Source organism: Impatiens glandulifera, chromosome 4 (genome assembly GCF_907164915.1).
Source record: "Impatiens glandulifera chromosome 4, dImpGla2.1, whole genome shotgun sequence".
In the NCBI taxonomy this organism is placed as follows: domain Eukaryota; kingdom Viridiplantae; phylum Streptophyta; class Magnoliopsida; order Ericales; family Balsaminaceae; genus Impatiens; species Impatiens glandulifera.
The window spans coordinates 36803747-36816163 of NC_061865.1; positions in this window are offsets into that span (position 1 = coordinate 36803747).

The window sequence follows — 12417 nt, forward strand, 5'->3', positions numbered from 1 at the left end:
TAAGGGCGTCTTGTTGGCGGGATAAGAGGAGCACGTGGACGAAAAATCAAGAGATTTGATCGTCTGTTGAGGAAGCTAGAGCTTCTAGAAGAATCTCGCCAGTGATGATCGAGAATCCGTCGAGGTCGTGATTCTAGAAAAGAAGATGGGTTGGATGATGTCGTTAGGCGTGACAGAATGCGGGGTTCCGTTAGGTCCGTTAGCAATTAGACTAACGGTGTTAATAATCCCGTTAGTTAATTCGGTGTGGCAGGTGCGCGCTTGCTTCGTTGTAACGGGTTGCGTGGGAGTGTCTAGGTTGTTGTATGAAGCCTGGGCACTCATCTGATGGTCCAGAATCCTGCTAAAATTGTTAAAATAATTTATGTTACACTATGTTAGATAAAATTAGACCGGTTCACATAAACCTAACTTAAATAAATCTTCCATGCAGGAACAAGGAACCGGACCGGACAAACAAAAGAACCGGCTAAAGAAAACTAGCCGGTCAAGTCATTAAACCGACCAGGAACACTTGGAATATAACCGCACAAAGAAAGGATCGGCCAAAGCCTAAAAACCGGAAACATCAGACAGCCGACCAGCCACAAGGCAAAGGAATAACCGGAAGAAGTCCGGTTACATCACTCGTACCGGAAGCCATCCGGTTAAGTCGAATGACCGACCAGTACAAGAAGACAATTCTGGTATCTGTTGAGAATGATACCAAAGGAACAGACTGAACACTTCCATATCTATACAAGTCTGAGGAAAGTCTGCAGGCTGTAGAAGACAGTCCTACAGGATCTTTCCACTTCGGGATAAGTCAGAAAGGAGATCTTCCAAGTACAGACAACTGTCTAACAGACAGTGTCTACATTGAGTAAAAGACAAACCTAGCAGGTTTGTCTTACACACCGGAAGAACAGACTGCCAGGTCTGAGGTTGACCGTCAGGTCTGAAAAGATGACCGCAGGCTCTGAATCACTAAATCACTGAACCTCTGCATCCCTGCTCAGCCAATCAAATTCAAGGTAGTGAAATATGACCGTTGGCATATTTCACCTATAAAAGGGGCAGTTGAAGAAGAGTAAATGTGACACACAGAGACACACAACGGGACAAGTGAGGAATTCTAAGAGCATTTAATCTACAAGTGAAAACAGTGCGTTCTATCTCTAGAGAAAGCATGAGTGCTAGTGTGTGTATTTTACAATTCCGGTATAAATTGTAAGAGTGTTATCGAGCAGGAAATAAGTCTCGATCGGATTGTATTTGTATTCCTTAGTGAATATCCTTCTCGCGGTTTCGAGAGGAAGGGGTGACGTAGGAGTTTCATCTCCGAACATCCATAAAACTTGTCTTGTCATTTACTTTCTGTCGGCTCCATTATCTAACCTACCCGTACCGTTCCAACCTACTTAACTTTATCTAAGCCGAATCACTAGGTTACCGAAACCGACCCACCATTCCCTTTAACCTTCATCATCCGAAACCGGTTCTGCCTATTATACAAGTGTGCGGCTTCAACCTGAATGCAAACCTCTTCCGCACTTGAACTTAGTTCAAGGGTTTGTGACAGGTTGTGTAGTATTGAAACCCCGGTATTAATCTCTAACCGGATTAACCACCACCCTTCGAGTGAGAACCGCTAACTAGTCCAACCCCGGTCCTCCAGCGGCTACCTAGATCCTAACAATTGGTGTCAGAGCAGTTAGTTTCAATACTCAAGCAAGCATGTTTCAGGATAGGCCTCCAATACTAGAAGGTGATGATTTTGCCAACTGGAAGGCACGCATGCACCTACACCTAATCACTTTGGATGATGAGATGGAGTCCATTCTGGCCGAAGGACCGATAATCATTAATAAGGACAGAAAAGAATGGACAGCTGAAGATAGAAGGAGAAACAACCTGGATAACCATGCTAGAAACTGGATCTCCAACAGTGTGGACAGAAACACATACTGCAAGATCAGAGATTGCAAAACCGCAAAGGAGACATGGGACACGGTCATCCAGATCTTTGAGGGAAATGAAAGAACAAAGGAGAACAAAATAATGGTGGTTACACAGAAGTTTGAAAGCATCAAAATGAAACCGGGAGAAACAATGAAGGAGTACAGTGACCGGTTCACTGGTGTGTTAGACGAGCTAGCAACTCTTGGCAAGAGGTATGACAACAAAGAGGTCATTATGAAAGCTTTGAGATCTCTTCCAAGTGCGTGGGACATAAAGACAATGGTAATGAGGGAATCAAACTGCCTAAACAAGATGAAGCTACACGATGTATTCGAAGATCTTAAGGCATATGAGTTTGAAATGAGATCTAGAACTGAAGAAGAGGTTTCGGCCTCAACCTCAACTAGAGCATTGATCACACCCATAGAACCGGTTGCTCCTGCACCAGCACCGATCAGAACCGCCGAATAGTTCACCGAGGATGCCATGGCTATGCTCGCACAGAAGTTTGGGAGGTTCATGAAAAGGAACCAACCAACAAACTACAACTACGACGATAAATCCAATATAAGATGTTATAACTGTAACTGTTTGGGTCATTTTAAGTGGGAATGCAGGAAACCAAGGAGGGATACCCGGAAACCGGATAATCAAGATAACCGAAATAGTTATCAACAAACCGGTGAAGGAAGCGAGGTACCGAAAGCACTGATAGCCGATGATGGAGGAAGCTTATGGGCTCACAGTGACAGTGATGATGAACTCACATGTCTCATGGAAAATGAGGAACATGTATTTGACTCTCCTTGTGATGAATTTACTAAAGATGAACTATACAATGCATTGAATGACATGGTAGAAGAATATAGGAACCTACTAGCAATGCTGCCTAAGCACCTCAACATTAGAACCGATCCTATAATACCCATTCCGACAGAACCAGAGGTACCCATTATAACCGAACCGGAGGTCATAAAACTTGATGATACCCATATTTTAGAAACCGAGTTAGATCCTAAGACCGAACAATCCAGTGAACCGGCTAGAGAACTAACCGAGGAAGAAAATGCCCGACTCCAATATAAGATGGCTGCATATAAGAGATCTAGTGATATAGTAAAGAAAATGTGTAGTCATTACAGACATCCCCGTTGCAAGTTCGGCCTAGGATACACAGAAGATAGCTCCAAAGACCAAAAACCCGTAGAGAAAGTAAGGTTTACAAGAAGTAACCTCCCCCTTATAAGATTCCTTAAAAGCTCCTAGACCGCTGAAGAAGAGTTGACCGCATACTATAGGGAAGAAAAGCTAAAATACGACTATGTTGGTCCAACCGACTCTGAAAAGTGGCTTGATCCCGTAAAAAGAAAAGCCGAAATTCTCAAATATATGAAAGCCAATCCTGAACCGCATAGGTTAAACCAAAGATCACCAAACCGAAGATCACCACCATTTAAGACCTATGTAGAAAAACCGAGATACACGAGACCGAGTGCCAAAAGGACAGTTAAAACCTTAGCAAAGAAGACTGTCCGGTTTATCAAGGTTTGGATACCCAAGGGACTAATCGCATGTGGACCCAAGTAAATGTGGGTATCAAATAGTTGTAAATATGTACATTTTGCAGGATCCAAAGAAACGACTAGGAAACTCTGAATGGTTCTTGGATAGCGGTTGCTCCAGGCACATGACCGGAAATAACAATTTGCTAACCGACATCAGAATAGAAACCGGTGCTCTAATCACCTTCGGTGATAACTCTAAAGGTAGAACTGTGGGCAAGGGTAAGATTGTCCATGGTAACCTAACTATTGATAATGTACTTTTAGTTGAAAACCTACGTTTTAACCTGCTTAGCATTAGTCAGATGTGTGATGCTGGATACACGGTAGAATTTCTTAAACATGCATGCTTAGTTAAGAACTCTCAAGGTATTATACTGCTAACCGGAAATAGGATATGTAATATTTACAAGGTAGACTGGAAAACTAAAGTAGAACAACCTATATGCATGATAGCTAAGACTGATCAAACCTGGTTATGGCATAAGAGACTAAACCATCTGAACATGAAAACTTTAAACTACATTCGCGGTAAAAAGCTAGTTGAAGGTATTCCTGATATAGTATTTAATCATGATAAGGTCTACTCAGCATGTCAAATGGGTAAACAAACTAGGTCAACCTTTAAGAGTAAAGGAAATATCCAATCTAGCCGATGCTTAGATCTTCTTCATATGGACTTATTTGGACCGATTCAGGTCGTTAGCATAGGAGGTATGCTTTACACCATGATAGTTATTGATGATTATTCTAGATTTACATGGGTAATATTTCTACCATCTAAACGAGAAACCGCATCAAACCTAATTACACTTCTTAAACGCTTGCAAAATGAAAAATCAACTCGCATTAATAGCATTCGAAGTGATCGAGGTACCGAATTTACCAATAGTACATTAACCGCATATCTTGATGAATCCGGCATTAGACACGAGTTGTCTAGTGCTAGGACTCCTCAACAAAATGGCCTGGCCGAGAGAAGAAACCGGACTCTCAAGGAAGCCGCACGGTCCATGATAGCCGATTCCGGCATTGCTCAGAAATTTTGGGCTGAGCCTATCAACACTGCATGTTATACACAAAACCGGTCTTTAATAAACAAGTTTCACAACAAAACACCGTATGAGGTTTATTTTAACAGAGTTTCCAAACTTAAATACCTCAAGATTTTCGGTTGTAAATGCTATATACATATAAATGGGAAAAACCAACTCTCTGTTTTTGATGCAAAAATCGATACCGGGATCATGCTAGGTTACTCAGCAGTGAGTAAAGCATACAGAGTGTATAATAATAGAACTTCAACCATGGAGGAAACAATTCACGTTGTTTTCGATGAATCGGTTGAAAGTAATACTGCATCATACTTTGATCTACACAACAGATTGGAAAACAACAATATCCACTCTGATAGTGAAGATGAGACTCCGGTCTTCAGGCGGTTTGTCCATGACCAAATGGGTAACATTGAAACCCAGCCAGATCAAGCTGTCCCACAACAGGAAGCTGACACTTCGGTCCAATCCGAGGAAGTCGGTCGGTCTGACAATCCTGTTCGGCCTACCGATATGTCTAGCCTTGATCAAGTAACGGTAATTTGGTAGACATCCCTGCACTAAACCTCAGAAGAAACACTAAACATCCTCCTGAGCAAATTATAGGTGACCTTTCAGAACCTGTTCGAACTAGGCGTCAAGTTCTGGAGGAATACTTCAATTCCGCGTTTATATCCCAGATTGAGCCGAAAAGAATAGATGAAGCATTGTCAGATCCGGATTGGATCTTGGGAATGCAAGAAGAGCTAAACCAGTTCGAGAGTAGTAAAGTCTGGTACCTAGTCCCTAGACCGAAAGATCAATCGGTCATAGGAACAAGATGGGTATTTAGAAACAAACTCAATGAGGACGGTTTGGTCACAAGGAACAAAGCCAGATTAGTGGCTCAAGGTTACAAACAGGAAGAATGCATTGATTTTGAAGAATCATTTGCCCCTGTAGCTAGGATTGAAGCAATTAGAATTTTTCTAGCCTTTGCTGCTTTCAAAAACTTTAAGGTTTTTCAAATGGATGTTAAAAGTGCATTTTTGAATGGTGACCTACGTGAAGAAGTGTATGTTGAACAACCACCCGGTTTCAAAAGCGCTGCATTTCCAAACCATGTATACTGGTTAAATAAAGCTTTATACGGTCTAAAGCAAGCACCTAGAGCCTGGTATGATACATTAATTGCATTTCTGTTACAACATGATTTCACCATCGGTTCGGTGGATAAAACGTTGTTTAAATTTGAAAAGAAGGAACATATCCTACTTGTTCAAATCTATGTAGATGATATCATTTTCGGTTCCACCGATCCTAAGCTATGTGATAAATTCTCAAAAATGATGACTGACAAGTTTGAAATGAGTATGATGGGAGAATTAAGTTTCTTGCTAGGTCTTCAGGTTAAACAACTCAAAGAAGGAACTTTCATAAGCCAACCTAAGTATACCAAGGAGCTTCTAAAGAAGTTTGGAATGGACACATGCTCCTCAGCGGCTACTCCAATGAGCTCATCGATTAAATTGGACATGGATGATGAGGGCCAATCGGTAGACCAGATCGCATACCGGGGCATCATCGGTTCTCTCCTATACTTGACAGCGAGTAGACCGGACATTCTGTTTGCAGTCGGTGTGTGTGGGAGATTCCAAGCAAATCCAAAACAATCCCACTACACAGCCGCAAAGAGGATACTGAAGTATCTAAAGGGCACACCTAATGTCGGTCTGTGGTATCCAAAGGACTCGTCCTTTAATCTAACGAGTTACTCAGATGCAGACTATGCAGGCTGTAAGATCGACAGAAAAAGCACCAGCGGAACATGTCAGTTCCTAGGTGACCGGCTTGTTTCATGGCATAGCAAGAAACAGACATCGGTGGCCACATCTACTGCAGAAGTTGAATACCTGGCGGCAGGAAGTTGCTGTTCACAACTCCTTTGGATACAACAACAGCTGAAGGACTTCGGTGTCACAGCCGAAGAATCTCCGATCTTCTGTGACAACACGAGTGCCATAGCAATAACTTACAATTCGGTTCTCCACTCTAGGACCAAGCATATTGACATAAGGCACCACTTCATCAGGGAACATGTCACGCTGAAGCATATCCGGCTGGAATACGTATCGACTGACCAACAAGTAGCCGATATCTTCACGAAGCCTCTACAGGAAGCTAAGTTCTCTCAATTCAGACTTACTCTCGGTTTAACCGACATTAGTCAGATCCTTCCTAAGGATGCTTAAAGGGAAATCGGTTCGGACAGATAAAACCGGTAGTTCCTCCAAAACTGTTGGACTTCAAATTTTCAAGATACCTATGGAAGAACCGCCCAGTTCATCAGATAGAGTAAACCGACCGGCTACTTGGTGCATGCACCAAATAACCACATCGGGATGAACAACTGATAGCTGACCGGTTCGGAAGTAGGCTACTTTAGATTATTTGAATTTCAAACAAAAATGGAATAACTATCAGTGTTTAAAGATATCTGTTCTGAAATATTGCCTTTTTAAAGTAAAATGGTCGCACCTAAAAAGACGTGAAGATTTGATGATATCTTTCACAGTCCAGGTCTATGACCAACATCCTAGACTGCAAACATACCTATTTCATGCAATATCCTGTATCCTGCAGTTAATAGATATCATCACATGTAATACCTAGACATTAGGATACTGCCCCAACTAGTATTTAAGAGAAACAAACATTCACCAAAACATTCACAAGACAAAAGATCATTCTCTCACTAAGACAAAAATGTCTAAGTTTCCTAACATCTTTCAAGTTGATTTCCAATCTGCTTTGAGCACCGAACACTATGAGGTGTACAAAGTAATCAAATCCCTGGAAGATACTGGTCTTCGGTACTTCCTGGATGATAAACAAACTATATATTCTGAGTCAGTCCTGGAATTCATGTATAATGCCAGGGTGTTCAGAGGAACTCCTCATTTCGATACTCACATTCAATCGAAAGTAGGAGGTATAGTTTTTTACTTCACCGAGAACGACTTCGCTAGGTGCTTCAGCTTACCGAAGCAGGGATTAACAGATCTAAACGTTCCGGCCGATGTCAAGGCCGAAATTTCCCTCGCCTTCGCACGTTCAAACGAACCGGTCGATGATCATGGCAGTAAATCACTATTGAGAGCTGAGTACCAGCTCCTCAACGATGTGATAGGAAGAAGCATCTTGGGAAGAGATGTCACAAACACTTACTGCACATCGGCTTTCAACATGATGGCAGCCATCACCACCGGTACACCGGTGAACTGGTCGAGGGTCCTGTTTGATGTCCTAATCTGGATGATTGGGGTGCGAACAGTCGGCCTGATTCCACAACTAAGCTGCCTACTAGTTGAACTTGGTGTTCCGACCTGTCCAGGCGAAGGTCTAAACCAGTCTCAAGTAATGACCAAAGAGATAACTGACTCATTCTATGAGCGGTTCGAAAGGGCTTGGAGGAGAAGGAACCGCCGGAACAACCCCAACGGTGTAGTAAACTCCCACGAACACTAAGTCACTCCTTCTTGCATCCGGTCATTTTGCTCCACGTACCGGGTGTATCTTTATCCAACATCATTATGATCTCTTCGGCTTTTCTTATGTCCTTTCTCGGTTTTTATTTATGATTCCCTCGGTTTCTTTTGACTACCTTTTATTATGTTGGTGCAATTAATGAAAAAGGATCTTTAATTAATAAGATAACCCCCAACCACCTGAACATTTACTATCCAACTAACTTGGTTACTTCTCAACTAATACCTACCTCGAGCTCCGCAATCTGCTTCTTCCCAATAAACCTTGGAAACATAAAGATTCTCTTGTCTAATAAAACAAAACTGACAATCAAAGCTTATGTTTTCCCTCCAAAACCGACCCTATATAAGGGGCCATTTTCTACTCAACTCACCACATTCTAAAGCATAAAACTCTCCTGAAATCTCTTGAATTCTATCTCTCTCAAAACCGCAATTATACCGAGCCGAACTTTGGGAAACTTCTTGAGCGTTGACTTCAACTCTTGTATGGAAGAGTGGGATGGAAATCATAGAAAGGAGTTCATGTTTCACTCCCTCACTGCAACCGGTCTTCGACCCTTCCTCGAAGAGGCCGGTCCCATTCTCTTGGAGGATGTCAAGGCCTTCTTTCGAAGCGCCTGCATCAGGGGAAACTACATCGTCTCTACGGTAAGAGACCACACCTTCTGGCTTGATGAAGCCGAATTTGCTTCCCTATTCGACCTGCCCACGGAAGGATTTTCTGATTTTCCAACCATAGAGGGAGTTGCGGAATTTGAACACGCACTATACCTCTCTGCCACCATTGATCCGGTGGAACACTATGGGTTAAAAACCCGACTCGCTAGTCACGGTCAACTTCTTCTTGAGATTGTGACTCGGTCTATCCTATGTCAATCACCGAATCAACGGTACTCTAGAAATACTTACAACATCATGACTCACATTGTTGGCAAGACGGCCATCAACTGGTCAACGGTCATATTCCAAAACCTGAAGAACATGGTGCTGACCAAGAAAGGTCTCGGTTATGCACCACACATAAGTAAGCTGATTCTCAAGTACCGGCTAGAGTTTGGACCAGGTACACCGGCATCCCCTTTGAACATCCTTGATGTGGATGCGGTGGAAGAGAAGTTCTCCAAAATGGTTTTCACATAAGTTGTATCTTTTCATCTTATGTATGTTTTCGCACCGAACTATCTTTCGATTTCTGGCTTTCTTTCTGTAATGTTTCTTAAATACAATTACGTTTCAGTTTAAATGACCGGGTCTTCTAAATACCTTGAATTTCTATCTAAGTAACCGATCAACATTATAACCGCGTCCTTATCCGGTCACAAAGAAAATCGCTTAAAATCAAAAGATTGCAAAACTCTGCTTACTCAAAATAACCGGTTAACTTTAGAAAACTGGTGCATCAATCGGTCTCAAAAGAGGATTGCGTCATCAATGACAAAAGCAAAACTTTTGAGGGAAATCTACCGCCTAACTCTCCCGCCCACGGATTGGCGCCTATTCGTTTACCGCCGTTGGTTTCCCGCCCATGGTTTGCCGCCCTTTCAGCTTGGAGGGAAAACTCCCGCCCATTGTTGATGGGACGGTTGAACTTCCAAACCGCATCTATAAAAGGGGGTCTCGGTCATTCCCTTTCATTCTCACGCGAAATAGCTTTCTCTCTCTAAGCTCTCAAATTCTCTCAAAGCGGTTATCTGCTCTCACACTTTTAAAACTCTCTCAACTCTCAAAGATGGGGCGCGACTCGGTCTTGTTTAAACACCTGACTCAAGTGGATTTCGAGGAAATCCGACAGAAAGGCACGCCTGCGGCAAAAGAGGTTATTGACCGGGTAGCCGAAGCCGGTCTGGAGTATTTTCTCGGCGGTCCTCATGTTCTCTATGAAGATGCGGTCAAGGAATTCTTCAACACCGCAACCATCTCTGACGATAAGATCACCGCAACTGTATGCGGTACTGAAATAGAGCTCACCGAGGAATCGGTGGCAGAGAGTCTGCGCCTTCCAACTGCCGGCCAAGATGCAACGGCGGACATAGAGATCAAAACATTTGAGGCAGCTTGCCAGATACTCTCGGCGACTAAGGAGCCGATAAAAGTATCAGGTAGCAAATCGACGTTGAAACCGGAATATATACCGATTTGTGATATCTTCGCAAAAGCGATTCAAGCGAGAGGAGGAAACTACAGTAGCCTAACAAAAGACAAAATCAGGATGTTAGTCGGCCTGATAGAAGGGACAAAGGTTAACTGGGCAAAGGCAGTGTTCCACAATTTGATGGAAATGGTGAAACCGGATTCGGTTCGGTCATGGGGATATGCTGTTCCTCTCGGTAAGATCTTCCTTCACCACACCTCAAGATCGGACCCGGCGTCACAATTCCATCTAGAAGCCTCATTAGAGCCAAACAATTCCTACAAAGGAAGAAACCGGCCCCCGGTTCCTCAGGTGGCCGAAAGAAGACGGCCGACAAGAAAGCGGCCCCAGCGAAAGAAAAGGCCGAGAGCAAAGGGAAAGAGAAAATAGTCTTCTCGGAACCGCCACAGCCAACAGAGGAGGAAGAGTCGGCCTCCACATCTGAACGAACCGGATCTGAAAAGACCGATGATAAAGAGCAGTCGGGCCAAAGTCCCGATAATGTCGGTCCTGGCACAAATCCTGAGACCACCGAAGGTGGTAATGAAGGCGGTGATGAAAGCGGTAACGAAGAGGAGGAGGAGGACGAAGAGGCATAGGCCGATAGGATAGCGCTCAAACTCCTAAAGGGCACTGAACAGCGAGCCAGTAAGATTGACGAGATATACCGGGAATGGCACGAGCACCGGTTCGGCAAACGGTATAGGCACATCCTACCGGGCTACACCGACGAGGAAAGCTTCCAAAGACTGAAGGAAGTGGAGGACGTGGTCATGGATCTCACAAAATCCGACACCATTGAAGAGGCCCTAAACCGAACCTACCTCTTAAGACCGCGAGCACAGCTACGAAGCTAACCATACGCATCCGGAAGATTACGGAAAGGTTCGAAGAGGTAGCATCGGGGGACACCTTAACACCGTTGGTGTTAGAAAGGCTTGAGAAAGCAAGAGGGGCACTCATTAAAGAAATTGACCGGCTGGAGGCGATGTACGGCCAAAGGAAAATACCGCACTATACAGCTCCCCAGATCGATACGAGTCCAGCTCACTGTCCAACACCTCCAAGGGCGAATTCGGCAACAGAGGAATCCGATGAAAGGACGGACCCTCCTCTCACCGGGCAATCTCCACTCACACAACCGGAAGTCTCCGAACCGGGTGTCACAAAAGAATGGGTTGAGAGCCGCTTTCAAGAGTTTAAAGACTCCGAGGTTTACCCTTTGAAGGAGAAAATCAAGAAAACCGTTAGCTCGGCACTCCGGTTTGCCAACACTACAAGGAAACTTTTAGAAAGAACAGAGGACCGGTTCTCAGAAATCGACGATGATCAACAGAAAGAAGCGGTTCTGCACAGCAAACACCTTAGGCGAACCGTGATTTTGGAAGATAAAACTTCCGAGATAGAAAAGAACTTTGACCGGCTTGAAAGAGAGACCGATCAACGATTGACGGAGATTGCTGAGGACCTGGTCGGCACAACACTCGGACGGGTCTCCGAAATTGAGAAGAAGAATGCGGGTCTCGAGGACGAACTCAAGGCGCTGTCCGCACAAGTTGCCGAATTGCTCCAAGCCAAGATGAATGCGGATGCCGCGGCTGTAGAGGCTGATGCCCGAGCGGCTAAGAAGGTCCAGGATGCGCTGGACGACGAAGCAAGAAAGGAGAAGGAGCCACCGCAACATACCGAAGAGAAAGAGGCCGAGCGAATTCAAAGGGCAGAGGCTAAGTTCCCGGGATTTGCAAAGAAGGCAGCCGCTCAAGCTGCGAAGGATGCTGCGCGGTTAGAAAGGGAAAGTCAGAGGCTAGAAGGCTATGCAACCGCTAACAAAAAGAAGAAGGAAACCTCTGCCTCTTCGATACCGGCAAAGCAGAAAAGAGAATCCTCGAAGAAAGCTCAAGTGGCCGACCTGCTGAATGTGGTAACTGACACGGTTATCGAGAGTATACCGGATCAGGCCACTCACGTCGAAGAAGAGGTTGAAGTGCACCTACATCGGCGGCCCACAAAACAACAAGCCTCCGGATCGGCCAGTCGACCGCAACCAGCGAAGAAAAAGCGGAACATATATGACTTCTCGGACTCGGACTAGGGGCTCGCTTTTCTCTTACCTATGCTTGCCTTAGTATTTCTATATGTTATTATCTAATTTCGGTTATCCATCGTATATATATATATATATATAAAGTTATTTTTGA